We start from the raw sequence: 8,309 nt of genomic DNA, 5'->3' as shown, positions 1-8,309 counted from the left end.
TATCCCTGTCTTTTGTTAGCTTTTATCACTCTGGTTTAAATTAATATGAGTCGTCCTAAACACAAAGGTCTTAAAAAATGAAACAAGACCTACTTCTTTACATAAAACATTGACAGCTTAATCGGTTTGAATATTTATTTAGTAAGCTTTAAAAAAATCATGAAAGATCCGAGGAATGAAATTTTCAAAATGTGAAAAGAGTACTGTGAATGATACATATATACCTGCCCGGTGTTACATTATATACCTACCCAATGGTCAATTGGATGCTTGCCCAATGTAAATTGTATGCCTGTGCAGTGGTACATTATATGTCTGCCCAGTGTTTAATAGTCCTTTGTATAGGCATTTGTAGGGCATAGTTGACTCAGAAGGGACTAAATATCCATGCCCTTAGTCAATCCTGAACTAAACTTCATGTGCTGAAGCCATTATTTTCTTATTAGACTTATCATCACTATGAGTTTTGACTACAAAATCTATAGGTTTTTGTATTAGCTTAAGTGCAAGCCATCCACAAAGTTTGGTAAATAAATTTTCTCGAGAGCAAACATTTTTGTGCAAAACCTTTTTCTTTTTTGTTAATCCCCCCCCCACATTATGTTATGGTGTTATCATTCTGTCAGTTACCAATTTTGTTTTTGCACAGTAAGTTAAGTTGTCTGGCATATACACTTACCAAACATTGTGGATAGTTTGCACTTGGGTAATGAAGAACCCTATTTCTTAAGAGTAAAATGGTCAAAGGTCAAGGTTATTGTCAAGGGGCTTGTGTTGTACTGGCAAAAATTTCCAAGAATGTAAGATAAGACCATTTCTGTTTTTTAACTGCAGAGTGTTGAAATGAGGTCTGTAGTAACAAGTTTTTTAAAACAATCACTGTGGCAGCCATATTTGGTGTAAGATCAGCACCATTTCCATTTAGCACCAAGTATACATGATTGGAAGTCTTTTGGTGAAATTTCATTTAGATATGACCATCCATTCAGAAGGTTTAGTGATAAGATTTTCATCAGTTACGTCAAATCATTTCACTAAAACCATCTAAACATCATACCCATGTAACGAGTTTCAAAATGACCATCATGGCAGCCTAATGAAGATCAAATCACTATGATTTTAATTCATAACCAACTAAATATCATAAGGAGACTTCTGATAGAACTTCCCTGTCAGTGTGACTTCCCATTGAGAAGTAGCAATAACAAGACTTTTGGGATGGTTATCATGATGGCTGGCATATTGGATGTAAGATAGGCACCATTTGTATTTAGGACTAACTAGTCATGACAAGAAGCCGCCTGGTGAAAAACCCATGCTGATATTACTTTCCATTCAGGAGGAATAGTGATATCAAGATTTTCAAGATGGTTGCTACATTGGACGTTAGAATGGCACCATTTTCAGTTTGGACCAACTAGTCATGAAAAGAAGTCTTCTGGTGAAAAACCCATGTATACATGACTTTCCGTTTAAGGAGGAATAGAGATAACATGATTTTCAACATGGCTGCTATGTTGTTATGACATACTTTTCAGGATTGATACAGTTTTCCAGATGGGCACTGTGGAAGTCATATTCAAGTGGCATCATTTTCGCTTAGGGCTGACAAGACATTACAACAAGTATTCTGGTGCCATCATTATGACTCACTGTTTAGGGGAAGTCATAGTAAGGATATTTTCAAAATGGCCCTTGTGACAGCATTATTTGACACCTACGTAACACCATTGTCATTTAGGACCAACTTGACATTATAAGTATTCTGGTTAGAACACCATAGCTAAATATTCAGGAGTAGTTAAAATAAAATTTAAAGATGGCTGCCATGGTGGCCTCTTGGACACAGATTGGCACAATTTTTGTATTGGTCCAACTACATACTAAACGAAATCATTCAATGAAAATCCCATGTCAATGTGACTTTTTACTCTGGAGAAATATTGTGATAATATTTAAGATGGCTGCCATGGTGGACATATTAGATGTTGGATCAGCACCATTTTTCTTTAGGACAAACTAAACACATGAAGTCTATCAGTGAAAAACCCATGTCATTATGGCTTTCCATTCAAGGGATGAAGGTCAAGGTCATTGTGCCTGAACAAAGAATTGTCTCTGCACAGTAAAGGGACCTAAACTGCTTGCACTTGGGTTAAGGAAGAAGCCTACTGATTTTGGGATACATAGGTCAAAGTCACCAAGTCGAAGCAGAGAAATGGTCTTTGTCAATAACATTAGTTCAGAAAACCATGACCAAACTTTTTGAACAACTTGCACTTTGGGTATGGAAAAAGCTTACTGATATTGGGGTCAAAATGTCAAAAGTCAAAGTTACTGACTGAAAGAAAAATGGTTTGGGAAAAAAATTTCAGTTATCGACCATGTATTAAGTTATCAATCATACATCTTCTTGATAGTTTGTAGATTGTGTTCATGGTGGTGAAGAAACTTTTTTATTTAGGGTCAAAGATCAAGGTCACTGCAGCCAAAACAAGAAACATGGTTTTCGCATGATAACTTGAGTTCCAGACCATGTACCATGACCAAAGTATATGGAGGGCTTGCACTCAGGGTATTATGGAGACCTGTTATGTTTGGGGTTTCACAATCCAGAGTTGTCCCCAGACAAGTAATCAGGACATGGTGCTGGCTGCCTGGTAGAACCTCTTCTGATGGCACCTCTGCACAATACTGGTGCATTTAATATTTGTGTGGTTAGTGAAGAAACAGAGGTACATGATGCAAAGTAAATGGACTAAATGCAAATGTTGAATGTTATGAAGCTTTGAAAGGTCAAGACAGGGCAGGGTGCAGTTTACTGAAAGCAGGATACAGTGCCCTCCTAAAATCTGCTTTGAAGAAATGAAAATGGGAATACTTTCATCTACTGGGACCTCTACATATGGTTAGGCTATAAGAAGAATATTCTATCATTTTAAATCTAGGTCAATTTAATATAATTCCGTGATTCTTCAATTACAGAGCTAATTTTTATTTAACTGGTTTTGTTGCCCTGCAAGCTGTGAAACTAAGAAGTATAAACTGACAAAATTTGGCTTGGACTAAAGACATATATGGAGTCCGAAAGAGAAAAGTTACCGAAAGAGCAACTCGCTTATAAATATACTCCTGCCTCTCCCAAATCCTAGCCCAATCTTCCGATGGAGATGAATCTGTACTGTGCATAATATATGATATATAAACTCTTCTGAAATTTGTATATAGTCAATAATTTGTTGATGTGCATATCATTTGGTGAGGACCATAATATGCGCTTAACAGGGTTCTCTGGGACGCTGATATCAGTGTAAACATACATTCAATTTTGCATGCATGAAAATTCCAACAGCCATGTCCCTGGTACACTTTTTGTCACTGATTGTTTACGATATTTAATCCATTTCCACTTTGCGAGTATCAGTGATGTAGTGTGCAGGACATTAAAGTTCAAAGGAATAGGTGAAGTTGCATAAGCAAGACCTTATTAGATAAGGAGATTAAAATGCCTGTTAATTAACTGTAGGTGCCTAATTATCTTTTTCATCAAGACTAATTACAGGTGTGTGCTCTTACACCTTGCTTTTTTAAGCACCACTCAGCAGAATTTTATTTTATTTCTCCTGTGACATTGGGAATACTTGCATTTATCATTTACCTTATTGTGAAAATGCAAAGATTTTGGGACATTTTAGTTTGGTTGGGAATAAAAGTTCCCATGTTAATCATCATAAATTGCCATAAAATCCATGTCATGTACTTTCATTTAGCATGATTATCATATGTATGTTTCCAATTGCTACTTTACATAATTTCTTTGGTGCCAAGCACAGAGCTGCTGATAAACCTGGTTTCACCTATAACGTTAGTGGTTTCTGTCAGCAAGGTTTATCATCATACAAGACAAAGGGCTGTGGAAGTGTAAAACAGGAAATTGTAATGAAATTGATGAGAGTGATCGAGGAAGGTCCAGCTCTGAAGGACATTGATCTTTATTTTGCATTGGAGTTGTTTGGTAAAGTTGTTTAAGAACCAGATGAATGTAGTATGCTGTGCTGCATATAGACAAAATAAAAAATAGTGCCTGGAATATGATCATTTTATTGTGTCCCTATGTCTGCTGACAAATTTACTTATGTGAAATAGAATGAAGCTAATGAAATAAATTAATATACAAAATAAACTTTATCTGGTTCCTTGATTACTATGAGCTGCACAGAACATTAAAGAACCACCAGGTAAAGCTGATGAGAATGGTTTTAGTCGTAAGATCACAAACAATAACAATTATTACAATTCTCAATTGCCTCAGGTTTTCGTTCTTTTGGTATAATACTAAATATTTCACAATGAATGGGCATTAGCCATCTGACGACTTCTTATATTGATAACATGCATATTGTTAAATTACTGCATGAAGAAAAATTGTATCAGTTATTGGGACTCTTGGTCAAGGCTGGGACTCGTGTTATTTTTCTTTAAAAAAGTAGTTCTGGACTGAAACTTTCAAAATCTGATGGAGAACTCTGCATTCATAGTCATACACTGCATGCAGCTGTACAGGGCAATAGATCATGATGGGCATGAAGTTTTGTCAATCTTTAGATGAACCAAGTTTTACACCAATCCATTAAAAAAGTCTGCAGAACTATTGTAGTTTTGCTAACAAGATTGTGTCATGCACTGCATTAGGATACAAAACAAAAAGGCAATAACTCTAACAAAAGTTAAAGACTTTTTTTGTTGCTCTGCTTATCTTCAGGTCATGGACTATTTACTAAGTTTCATGGTAAGCCTTCAACCACTGGAACTAGATGCACTAATTAGATTGTACCATACACTGCAACAACATAAAATGGCAATAACTCAATGGAGTCCCTTAAGGGGACTGGAGATCTGCTACACAAAATACTTTTCAGGAATCCAACATCATGCAACCATTTCTTCGTTTAGCTGTGGAACAGTGAAACCATCTCTGATTTTCATTCATTAGAAACTCCAACATATAAATTTGTTTTAAAAAACTTTTTCTCATGTTTAAGTTCACACTAATAATAATGATAATGCTTTATTTATAGAGGGTGACTCATTAGTCAAGGACTATTCTCCCTTGAGGTCCTCTTAAGGAGAGTATAACAATGCACATTATATGAAGATAGCAATAATTACTGTTTATTTCAACGTTTAGTATTAAAATACTAAATTCCGTTATCTGTTAATAACACATACATACTCAGGATATCTCTTCTTAAATACTCTAATATTTTCAGCAGATTTTACATGTAGTGGAAGCTTGTTCCACAGAACTGTACCAGAGTATTTGAAGCTCTTTTTAAATTGACCTGTTCTTGGTTTTGGTGGTAGGTTTCCATGTGATATTGATTTCAATTGGTATTGTGTTGAAAAAATCCTGAATAAGTCCTGAAGATACTCTGGTGCAGTTCCATGTAGACATTTATATAATAGAACTGCCTTGTGAAAATCTATCCTGTAATATATTGTGAACCATTTGAGTTCTGTAAATAATGCTTTTGAGGGATGATCAACAGATGCATCTAAAATTACACGTGCTGCTCGTTTCTGAAGTTTATAAATCCCGTCAAGCTCAGATTTAGCAGTTTCCCCATACATTTGAAGAATAATCCATTGTTGGAAGAATATATGACTTGTAGTATAGATTTTGAGTTTCCATAGGTAAATATTTCTTGATTCTGCTAAGTAGGGCAATTTTGGATGACAGTGTTTTACAAAGCTTATCAATATAATCATTCGATAATAAATTATTATCTACGGTCACACCTACAAGCTTTTCATGCTTGACATTTTCTAATGGATGATTATTTATTGCACGAGATAGTTCTGGATTCCCTAACTTGTGTAGCTTTTGTGATGTTCCCAAAATCATACATTTTGTTTTACCTTCATTAATTACCATCCTATTTTGTTGTCCCCAGTTTTGGACTCTTATAAGGTCCAAGTTGAATCTCATTTGGATAACTTCAGTATCAGAACTAGATGTATACAAGGTTGCATCATCTGCAAACAAATTTGTATTTGTGGATTCATTATTTAATGGTAGATCATTGAGATAGATAAGGAAGAGGAGAGGGCCCAAAACTGAGCCTTGAGGTACCCCTGAATGGATTGTGTGAGTTTGAGAGCTAATATTGCCAATGCTTACTTTTCAAGATCTTTGGTTTAGGCATAATCTAAACCAGTTTAAGAAGGATTGCTGAACCTGCAACAGTTCGAGTTTTGCAGCAGTATTTCGTGATCAACAAGATCCTGTAAGTGCAGAACAAAATTCTTTGCCATGGCATTTAACATTGGACTTGATGGAAGATCCATGTATTAGACAAGAACTATCAGTATGCCTACAACTTGATAAATCTATAAGTAATATTTCTTGTGGGGAAAAAGAAATAAAAATTATTGATGTGCCATCATTCAGGGTATTTTTTATGATATATCCAAGGGGTGAGATTATAAAAATCCATTCACATATGTTTGTCATCATGCTTACATGCCAGTGCAGCTCAAAAATCTCAATCAACCGTTGTCCTTAACATCAATCTCGGTGAGCAACAACTTGTTCAGTGAAATGCAACTGAAGACAAAGTCTGATTAAAATCAACTTCTGTATGTGCAAGTCACTATGCTAATAAATTTGATGAAGTACAAAGATGCAAACAATGACCTTTAAATTGACCTCAAGGTCAATTAGATCTGGTTTAAAACTTCAAAAAAGTATGGATAAGTTGATGGTCAGACGTACACAGTTTTCATTGAGAACATATCAATCATTGTAAAAAGTGTTTTGAATGAAAATGCCATCAGTCTTGTAAGACAAATAGTATTAACTAGCCATTCAAGATTATTGTGCTGTGTTGGAGGTCAAATGAGCCCCATTTTTATCTTTATCAGCTACACATTGCTAGTGTTGTAATATAAACCCATTGTCCTTTCAGGAGAATAACTAAAAATGATGGCTATCAAGGAAGCCAGTCGTAACTGCATCATTTTAATGCATGAAGAACTATGTATTGCAAAATGCAAGAAAAATCATTCTTTTTTTTAAAAAATGATGGTAAGGCAGGTATGGGTAACCTCCTCCATGGCATGAGCTGGGTAAGTTATGTAAAGCTACACCTTGTGATGATGTGAATTAACAGATAAAAGAGGGCCATGGACTGGATCTTGCCTGTGGGTCACATTTTGTCAATCCCTGTCATAAGGCCATCTATTGTGAAGAAGCATATTTGCAGCATCTGTCAAAATCTGGAAGGTCATGTTAGCATTAGTGAGAACTGTTGTCAATATGACCATCTTGAAAAGAGGACTAGTGATAAGATTTTCAAGACTGCCACCAAGCTGGTCATATTTTATGTTGGATCAGCATCATTTTACTTAGTATCAACCAGACATAAAGACATGGTTAAAAGCCCATTAAGTAGATATTGCCATCCATAGGGGAAGTAGCAATAAAAAGATTTGGTGGCCATGTTCGTGCACTGAGACGTAACATTTTAATTTCTTACTCAATTTTATAGTAGTAATGTAGATTTGACCATCCATTCATATGAAGTAGCAAGATTTTGACTGTCCATGTGTACCATTTTCATTTAGGACAAGTAACACCATAAAATGTCATTTACTGACAGACCATCTAATGTAGAGGAGTAGCAATAATATTTTCAAGCTTGGCCAACTTGCCAGCAATACTGCATATCAGATCAGTACCATTTTGACATACTGGATATCCAAGGACCTGTATGACCAACCAGACATCCATGCAGTTATTCAGTAGTAGTGATAAAATTTTCATAATGACCACCATGGTGGTCATACTGAATGTATGACAGGCACCTGTTTGGTTTAGGAGCAATCTGACAGTATAAAATGTTTTTCATCCCATGTCAACAGCTCCACCATCAGGACTAATTAATACAATTTCAAGCTGGCCACCATTATTGGATGTTTGATCGACACTATTTGGACCAACTAGAAATCTTAAGTTTTGTAGTGAAAACCCATATCAAATATGGCCATGCATTTATTAGGAGCAGCAATAACAAGATTTTCAAGATGGCCATCAGGGCAGCCATAATGAATTTCTGAGGAGCACTATTTTCATTTAGGACCAATCATAAAGTGTCTTATGATAAAAATTCATAAAGGTTTCTGCTCATTTTCATAAGTATAGCACTAAATGGTTACATGACCTACATTGCATAAGTCAGGTTAGTTGCATTACTTATCAAGCTATTGTTGGTTTCAAAACAAGACAATGGTCACATTTCCAACAGCAT

The sequence above is a fragment of the Sinohyriopsis cumingii genome, chromosome 2 (genome assembly GCF_028554795.1).
Source record: "Sinohyriopsis cumingii isolate HCF-2022 chromosome 2, ASM2855479v2, whole genome shotgun sequence".
NCBI lineage: Eukaryota > Metazoa > Mollusca > Bivalvia > Unionida > Unionidae > Sinohyriopsis > Sinohyriopsis cumingii.
The sequence above is the reverse complement of the archived record's forward strand: the minus strand, read 5'-3'. Positions refer to the sequence as shown.